The sequence below is a fragment of the Saimiri boliviensis genome, chromosome 6 (genome assembly GCF_048565385.1).
Source record: "Saimiri boliviensis isolate mSaiBol1 chromosome 6, mSaiBol1.pri, whole genome shotgun sequence".
NCBI classification, from domain to species: domain Eukaryota; kingdom Metazoa; phylum Chordata; class Mammalia; order Primates; family Cebidae; genus Saimiri; species Saimiri boliviensis.
This window is the reverse complement of record NC_133454.1, coordinates 56,928,525-56,937,464: the sequence shown is the minus strand read 5'-3', so window position 1 is coordinate 56,937,464 and position 8,940 is coordinate 56,928,525. Positions and strand designations below refer to the sequence as shown.

The 8,940-nt window shown below is 45.3% G+C and overlaps 1 pseudogene; it reads left to right on the top strand.

Annotated features, from left to right (window-relative positions):
* The first annotated feature begins 3,667 nt into the window (after positions 1 to 3,667).
* LOC101037978 (vitamin K epoxide reductase complex subunit 1-like) lies at positions 3,668 to 4,032 on the top strand (annotated as a pseudogene).
* The last annotated feature ends 4,908 nt before the right edge of the window (positions 4,033 to 8,940 follow it).

Here is an 8,940-nt window from a genome sequence, read left to right as displayed (position 1 = left end):
GCAATAGGTGATGGGGATGGAGGCAGCAAACCACATTGCCATGTATGTACCTATGCAACAATCCTGCATGTTCTTCACATGTACCCCGGAACCTAAAGTGCAATAAAATATTTGTGTGTGTGTATATATATATATATACACACACAAATATTTTATTGCACTTTAGGTGTGTATATATATATATATATATACACACACACACACAATATTTGTGTATATATATATATATGAATATTTGTATATACATATATATATGAATTAGGAATCTGAATTTGAGCCACCCTAGGTTCATATCCTACCACTTACTAGCTATGTGTCCTTAGGCATATTATTTAATTAATTTTGGTTTCAGTGTCCTTATCTGTAAAATGAGGATAATAATAATAATAATTACCTCATTTAATTATGATGATTCAGTAAAATAATGGATGCTAACACTTATTGAAGTATATAATGCAATTCAGTAAGACTTGCCTGTATGTGTTTTGTTGGGGCAGACACTGCAATGGAGTCTGTGCTGATGAGGGTGGGAGTGGAGAAGGTGTTTCCTTATGACCAGGGCAGTGGCATTGGAGATCTGGAAGGAGCTGGGAGGGAAAGGTTTTCTCCAAGACACCAGGCTTGTGCTGACAGGATTCCCTCAAAGTCGAGGTACCCAGTGGCTGGGTACAACCGCAGCATTTGGTAGGGCAGGAGAGCACCTCTCAACCCAGGCTGTGCAGCCTGGGTCTGCTTAACCTTTAAAGCAAGTGGAGTCGTCACCTGGGTCTTTGTCCTCTTTATCACCCCTAAAGATTCTGAGTAAGAAAGTCTCGGGTGGACCCAAGGAACCTGTATTTTCTTAAGAGTTCTTAGGATGATTTAGCAGCATGGGCAGGATTGAGAAGCATGGTGCAGTCTGCTCAGTGCAATTAAAAGGGTCATGAACACTCCTCTGCCCAACCTCGTTGGCACACTCTACATTATTTTACTGCCAGAGATCATCAGTCCTGTAATTCCACTAAATGGGCATTTGTTTCAATTAACAAGTAGCCTCTTTAAAATGCACTTGATGTAAAACCCTAGAGTTCTAGCACTTAAGACAAATTCAGCAAGTGTTCAGAATTCTGAAGAAAGAGAAGGGCAGGAGGTGATTTAGGGACAGGGAGTGATGTGGGTACAGCAGACCTGGTCAGGGACTAAGAAGAGAAAGCTTTTGGCAACATAAAAGAAGAGACCATATGGCAGATAGGTAAAGGGAGTGCACCAAGAAGTGGAAGAGGGGCCAGGCCAGGATGAAAGGAGTGACAGTTCCAAAGACAGGGAAGGTGCTTTTAAAACCAGCTAGATACTGCCTTTCACCTGCTGTTTACAGAGCTCCTACTAGATGGCAGGCATTGTGTCAACTATTTTAATACCAATTTGATCTTCGCAACAGTTCTGTGGCCAAAGTATTGCTAGTTATACCTTACCAATGAAGAAGCTGAAGTTCAGCTACTTTGTCCAATGGAGCAGACAGGTGACATTACTTCCCTGAGTCTTACGGAGTGGAGGTGAGATTGGATGTGAGGGTCAAGAGCCAACATCTTTGGAGAAAAGCTCTGGCTGGTGACCAGGCCTCCTGTCATCTTCAGTCCTTTGTTTTCCCAGACCCGTCCCACTGCAAGCATGTTCAGCCCATCCTGTTCCTAAAGATGGAAGGTGAGAACTAACCCCAACTGAGTTACCATCTGCTCAGTCCTATGTTCAGAGATTGTCAGAGCAGGGAGCTAACTAAATCTTGTCCTCTCAACTCCCAATCAGCAGAAATAGCAAACATCTTTGGAGATTCCCGTTACTTGGCTTTTGGTTCTCATTGCTAAGCATTGCTATTAAATCCCAGGACCCTTTCCTGTGCAGGTCTGTCTGCCTCTGAAGCTATCTATCTCAATGTATCAATTCCTAACAATCGGATGGAGTTGGCACCAAGTTGAGACTTGTGAACTGTTCCTACCTAGCCTACATTCTTGGACCAGTTGTCCACGATACTGATGTCTTGTCTTGAACCTCCACATACCTAGCTGGGCTCCTGATGCCACATCTTGTTCCCCTTAACTCCCCCTGCCCCCAAAGTTGAGCTCTGTCCCTATACTGCTGCTGCTCCAGTGAACTCATCACTTACAGACTTAAATATCATTGCTCTTTCAGTTTAAATTTAGTGCTTCCTGGAACTTCTTTCTGCAGTCCCCTACCTACTAGATTTAATTTCTTGGGATACCAGTGGGGCCCAAGTCAACCCCAGGAGTGATGGTTAATACTGAGTGCCAAATTGATTGGACTGAAGGATGCAAAGTGTTGATTTTGGGTGTGTCTGTGAGGGTATTGCCAAAGGAGATTAACATTTGAGTCAGTGAGCTGGGAAAGGCAGACCCACCCTTAATCTGGGTGGATGGGCATAATCTAATCAGCTGCCAGCATGGACAGAATAAAAGCAGGTAGAAAAATGTGGAAAGACTGACTAGTTTAGCCTCCCAGCCTACATCCTTCTCCTGTGCTGGATGCTTCCTGCCCTCGGACATCAGACCCCAAGTTCTTCAGCTTTGGGATTCAAACTAGCTTCCTTGCTCCTCAGCTTGCTTCTCAGCTCAGCCTGTTATGGGACCTTGTGATCATGTGAGTTAATACTCCTTAATAAACTCCCCTTTATAAATATATCTATCCTATTAGTTCTGTCCCTCTAAATAACCCTAATTCTTTTTAGTTCCTCCTTCATTCATCCACACATATTTACTAAACCTTTTCTTATGCCTATGGCACTCAACCCTCAGTCAGTCAGAATCTGGGAATATAATGGTGAATAAAACAATCCCACATCCATGGAAATTCGAGTGTAAACTCCTAGAGCAGATAGCAGAGTACCTACTTTCAAGGATCTTGGAAATTCTCAGAGGAAGTGCATTTAAGCTGAGACCTAACAAAAAGCTTAGACAAAGATGGCGAGAAAGAAGATTCAGGGGATAAAGAGAAGTACATGTAATGACTGACCACAACAGGAGGGGTGATGTAGTGACGGAATTAGGAGAGGTTTAGTAGGGCTAGGGGGATGGGCATGCACGGTATATGATTTTTGTTGATGCTTGCATCACATTGGTGTATCTAGCGGTCTCTCTTTCCTCACTAGCCTATGAGCTCTGAAAAGGCCACGTCTGTCTATCTTTATATTCTCAGAGGCCAGCCCAGGAGCGGATACACAGCAAGTGTTCCACACATGCTTGCTGCACTGGACTATATGGAACCAGTAGCCCCGGCCATGGCCTTGTCTGGTGCCTGTCCTTTCCCCAGCACTCTTGTTCTCAGCTCATATGCCTGAATGTACCTGAGTTATAGCAATGCTCTTGCTACAGAAGGCAGCAATATCTGTGACTCACATACCTATGCAAATAAGTGAGAACACCCTGAGTATTTTGAGGCACCAACAATTCAGATTTTTAGGCCTCAAAAATGTATGATGCATAACTCTTATGACAAGGTGGGAGCGTCCTGAAATTAAGACCTGTCCTCTTTCCTTTCTTGTCGGAGGAAACTTCACAGACCATTCGTTTTCGAGGTCCTGTTTCCCACAAGTATAATTTATTAACTAATTGTTGTCTCCAAGAAAGATATTTTCAGAAAAGTTATAGTAAGTTATTAAGAAAACCACGTGCTAGATATGGGCAGCACCTGGGGGAGCCCTGGCTGGATGCAGCTCGCGCTCTGCCTAGCGCGCTTAGTGCTCTCGCTCTAGCGCTGCAGGTGAAGGCGGCGCACGCCCGGAACCGGGATTACCGCGCGCTCTGTGACGTTGGCACAGCCATCAGCTGTTCGCGCATCTTCTCCTCCAGCTGTTATTAGGTTGCCTGCGAACGCGCTGGGCCTCTGTCCTGCTGCTGCTGAGCTCCCTGGTCTCTCTCGCTGGTTCTGTCTACCTGGCCTGGATCCTGTTCTTCGTGCTCTATGACTTCTGCATTGTTTGCATCACCACCTATGCCATCAACATGGGCCTGATGTGGCTCAGTTTCCAGAAGGTCCGAGAACCCCAGGGCAAGGCTAAGAGGCACTAAGCCCTCACCCTGAGCCAGGCTGGCCTTATCTGCTTTGCCTTGGCATGTGAGCCTTGCCCATGGAGGCAGATCTGGGTCCCTAGAATGCTCCTAGGTCCCTAGATGCAGGGACCCTAGATTCGGGGCCTTCTAGAGCCCTCCCTCCCTCTCCCATATCCAGACATGACAATGGACCAAATTGCCACATGCTCTTTTTTCCACCCAGTGCCTCTGACTCTGTCCCCAGGGGCTGGTCTCCAAAGCTCTTGCCATTGCCCAGGGAGGGAAGGTTCTGAGCAATAAAGTTTCTTAGATAAATAAAAAAAAAAAAGAAAGAAAGAAAGAAAGAAAGAAAACCATGTGCTAATAACTAACTTCCAAAAAGTGTTTTACTCCACGGTTCTCCTTGGCTTTAGGTAGGGAAATCTAGAGAAAGGCCGTGTTGGTCCAAACTGCCCTGGGCTACTCCATCAGTGAGGTCCAGGTTACATTTTAGCTCCTTTAACCTTTTCTGGACTCCACACACTGGGGGATTCTCATATTGATAGAGATCCTCTGGCTTCAGTAGCCATCAGGATACACTCAGCACATCACTCTGCCCCATGCTCTATCAGCCCTTTGAGAGAGAGAGTCTTGGGCAAGTCTCATCAAAGCTGCTCACGGAATAGCCTCAGTTTGCATCCAACACACTCTTCCTCTTCTTACTTCTCCCAGCAGGTGTTCTATACTTTAGTCCAATAAACTGTGTATTATTCCACACACTGGCATTTGGAACCCAAAGACCTCCTAACCCCGATCTATTCTTCTCAACTCCCTAACAAAAAGGAAAACCCAGCCCACTACTGCTGTTACCACCACCATGACTGCCAGCTGACATTTACTTAGCACTTAGTGATATTAACTCATTTAGTCTTCATAACCATCTTCTGCAGTAGGTACGTTGTTCTTACTTTAAAGATAACAAGGCTGAAGCAGTTGAGTTCCAAACTTCATGCTCTTTCTTACCCACCATGTTATGCTGCTTTCCTAGTGAACAAGGATTATTGTAGTAGAGTGGAAAGAAAGTAGTCTTGAACTGAAATATCCTGGCCTTGACACTGATTGAATGGTCTTGAGTAGGTTACTCAACTTCTCTGAGCCTTGGTTTCCTCATCTGTAAAAAGAGGTATAATTCCTAGCACACTGTAATGAGTAAGTAAGAAAAGCAGAGGCTCTCATACTTCCGACTTTTGCGTAGACTGTGAAAATTCATCCCCTAAATATGTGTTTCTGCTTATTTCTTCTGATTGTACCCAGGCTTTATCAGCCTGAAGGATCCTGGAAACCTAAGCCTGGACCCTCAAAGACCACAGGTCTGAAAGCTCTTGAAAGTCTCCGGAGTACCACTGAGGCCTCGAAACTGATGCCATTCCAAAGCTCCTGCACTCCCCTGAGTCCTCCAAGAAGCAGAGGCCAAGATGAAATTAATCATGCAAGGAATTTATTAATTAAGAGAAGTTACTGGGCATGGTGGCTCTTGCCTGTAATCCCAGCACTTTGGGAGGCCAAGGCACATGAATTGCTTCAGCCCAGGATTTTGAGACCAGCCTAGGCAACATGGTGAAACCCCGTCTGTACAAAAAATACAAAAATTAGCCAGACATGGTGGTGCATGCCTGCAATCCCAGCTACGTGGGAGGCTGAAGTGAGAGGATTGCTTGAGCCTAAGGGGTCCAGGCTGCAGTGAGCCATGACCACCACACCACTGCACTCAAGCCTGGATAATGGAGCAAGCTCCTGTCTAATAAAACCAAAAAACAAAAAACCCTGGGGAGGGGAGACGTGCCTGTAGGGAAGAAAATGGAGAGAAAGCTAGGAAGCACTAGCTTTGGAGCTGGCAGACCCCCATGTCAGTCTGACCACAGATAGGAAGGTTGAGGGAGGCACCCTAGACATCCATACAGTCTAAGGAAGATTTGGAAAGACTGTCAGGGGGTCCTTGAGTCAACATTGCTAGAGGACTATTGTGCCTTTCAGGATCTGTCTTCCTAGCCCCACTCCTCAGAGTTGGCATCAGGTATCTGAATTTCCTCTACAATAGCTCTGTGAAGGGTAGTCAGTTGGTTTCACTCTGGCTGGGGAGGAAGAGATGGGATCATCGACGCCCTGGACAAGTGGCCTTGGTTCTACTCTTGCCTGCAGGCTACTGTTTTCTCCCTCTTCTGTGGTGCTGGCCGTTGCCTGATTATATGCTATCTACGTCATTGTCCACCAGTGTTATGCAACCGAGCTGTGCAACAGAATTATCCAAGGAACTTTTAAATAATACACATCTACAAGTCTAGTTAATTGGCATCTCTGGGGGTGGGATGCAGAAATCTGCATCTCCAGCAAGCTCCCAGATGATTCTCATGGTCAGCCGGGTGTGAAAACCATGAGATTCATAGAAATTTCTGTAAAGGAAGACTGTGCAGAAGAGAGGGATTTACCAGTGAATGAATCCCAAACCATGTTTTGTTCCCTATCTGGAAACTGCCCTACATCTTAACAGCTACCTACCCTACCTTCGGCTGTGCACGTCTCCCAGCTCAGATATGTTTGTGTGCAATATCACCCAGCACATAGTTACAGAGTTGAATGGTTCTCTTTGTACAGACCTTGGCGTCCTCAAACAGAAGTAGTCTAGATGTCTTTCTTGCATGTTTTCAAGCAATTTTACTAAAGATCTGAGTGTTCTGAAAGCTTACTAGCTTCTCTTCATAGATGAGCTCAATCTTGGCCATTATGCCAGTAGAGTGTAAAACCAAAACAGGTATTAATACTCAGTAGAATCTAACACCAAAAAATGCATATTTAACATGCACAATCAGCTCTCTCTTCGACATGCCCTCCTGTGGTTATACCTCTATGTGATGTGTGCATGGCAAAACTGAGCTCAGCTCCCTGAGAGCTAACAAGTCCCTGCTAGTTCTTAAAAGCCATTCTTGAGATCTGATGCCTAACCTTGACTCCTGATGGTGAGTTTCATGGGAAGGCGTGATGGAGTTTATGACTAACTGTTTTGCCACCGTGTTTGTCCAAGTTTCTGGCAGCAGTTCTTGGAAAGTATTTAAAAATGATCATTGAACAAAGAATTGTTCTTTGTTTTGGGCTATGGTCTCAGATCAAGTATTGAGCCTGCTTCATGCCAATACCAATCTGGTACTGCAAATAGAGAAAACAGTATCACTACAAGTATCCTATTTGCCAGGCACAGAGCTCAGTGCTTTTCATGAATCATCTCACTTAATCTTCCCAATGACTCTGCGAGGAAGGCACTCTCACTGTCATTTTACGGATGGAGAAGCCCAGGTTTAGAGTGGTGATGGTCTTACTCAATGTGAAAGCTACAAAGGGGAAGAGCCCATACTCAGCTATCAAGATCAGCAAATTGCAAAGTAAAAGCTTCTCTTCTCGCAGAAGGCTGCTGTAATCTGGATAACCTCACTTACTGTGAATTTCTCCAGTAGGCTGCCTATTGGGAGCCCTCATTTCCAGGCCCTTTCACAGTCGTTGTAGGTCTGGCTTGGTGTCCTCCCCAGCATAACGCCACCAGACTCTCAGCCCTGCACCCTCATCCACCTGCCCTCCCGACCACCTGGTTCCTCTCCTTCCTTCTCAGGTTCCCTGGTGCCCTTGCCTTCTCCCTGCCTGGTGGTCTTGAGGAGGTGTTGGCTGAGTGAGCTCGGTGGTAACCCACATCACTGCCTCATTCTTCTCCCACACTGCGGCAGGCTTTAGTTTTCTTGTATGCCATAGGCACCATCAGTGAGTGAGAGGGAAAAGGAAAGGTCCATCTTCCCATTCAATTTAACTTTTTTTTAACAGTCCTCAATTTAGTGACCTTGTAAAGTTTCTCATAATGCCTTCCTGTCCCAACTATTTCATTTACTTGCATTTACTATAATATAAAACATTCTTTTTCCTTCCCTGCCTCCTCCAACTTGACACATTTCTTGATTATCTTCAGGGTCAGTGGATAATATAAATATATTGTTCATCTCAAAACTGATCCTCTCCATGGCTCCCAGTTTGAGCTTCTGACTGGACTGGTGTACGCTGATGCTCACACAGCAAGTTGAATCTCTTTTGGTCTGCTTGAGCACAGACTGCATCCCATTTACCCTCTTTGGGAGAGTGTCAGGCTGACCAGAATGCCAACCACCTCCTTATTAGATCTATCATCAGCTATTGTCACCCAGAAAGATAAAGAGGGCTGGGTGCAGTGGCTCATACCTGTAATCCCAACATTGTGAGCCCATGGCAGGAGGATTGCTTGAGCCTAGGAGTTTGGGACCATCCTGGGAGACATAGTGAGACCCCATCACTACAAAAAATAAAAGTATTGGCCAGACATGATGGTGCACCCCTGTGGTCCCGGCTACTTGGGAGGCTGAGGCAGAGGCTCACTTGAGCCTGGGAGGTCAAGGCTGCAGTGAGCTGATATCACAGCCACTACAGTCCAGCCTGGGTGACAGAGCAAGACCTTTTCTTAAAAAAAAAAAAAAAAAAAAAAAAAAAAAAGGAGGAGTTAAGGGGGTAAAAAAATGTCAGATCTCATGCTTGGTGTGCAGCCTGACCCACAAGATCCTGATTGGGTTGATATGGCTGAAATCAGAGGCTGAAAACTCAGCTCTAACTGTGCTTGAGAAACAGAAGTCTTATTCCAAGAGGAATCAATAGATGTCAACAGGTTTCAAAAAATAGAATGATGTGTCTGGGCAGGGGAAGATGACACATTGAAACAGTGAAAGAGCTGACATTCTTTGTTGCTGCTCTGACTTTGACATGTCACCAGTCAGTCATGTAGTAATTTTTTTCTTTTGGAGATGGAGTCTCACGCTATTGCCCAGGCTGGAGTGCAGAGGCACAATCTCCGGTCACT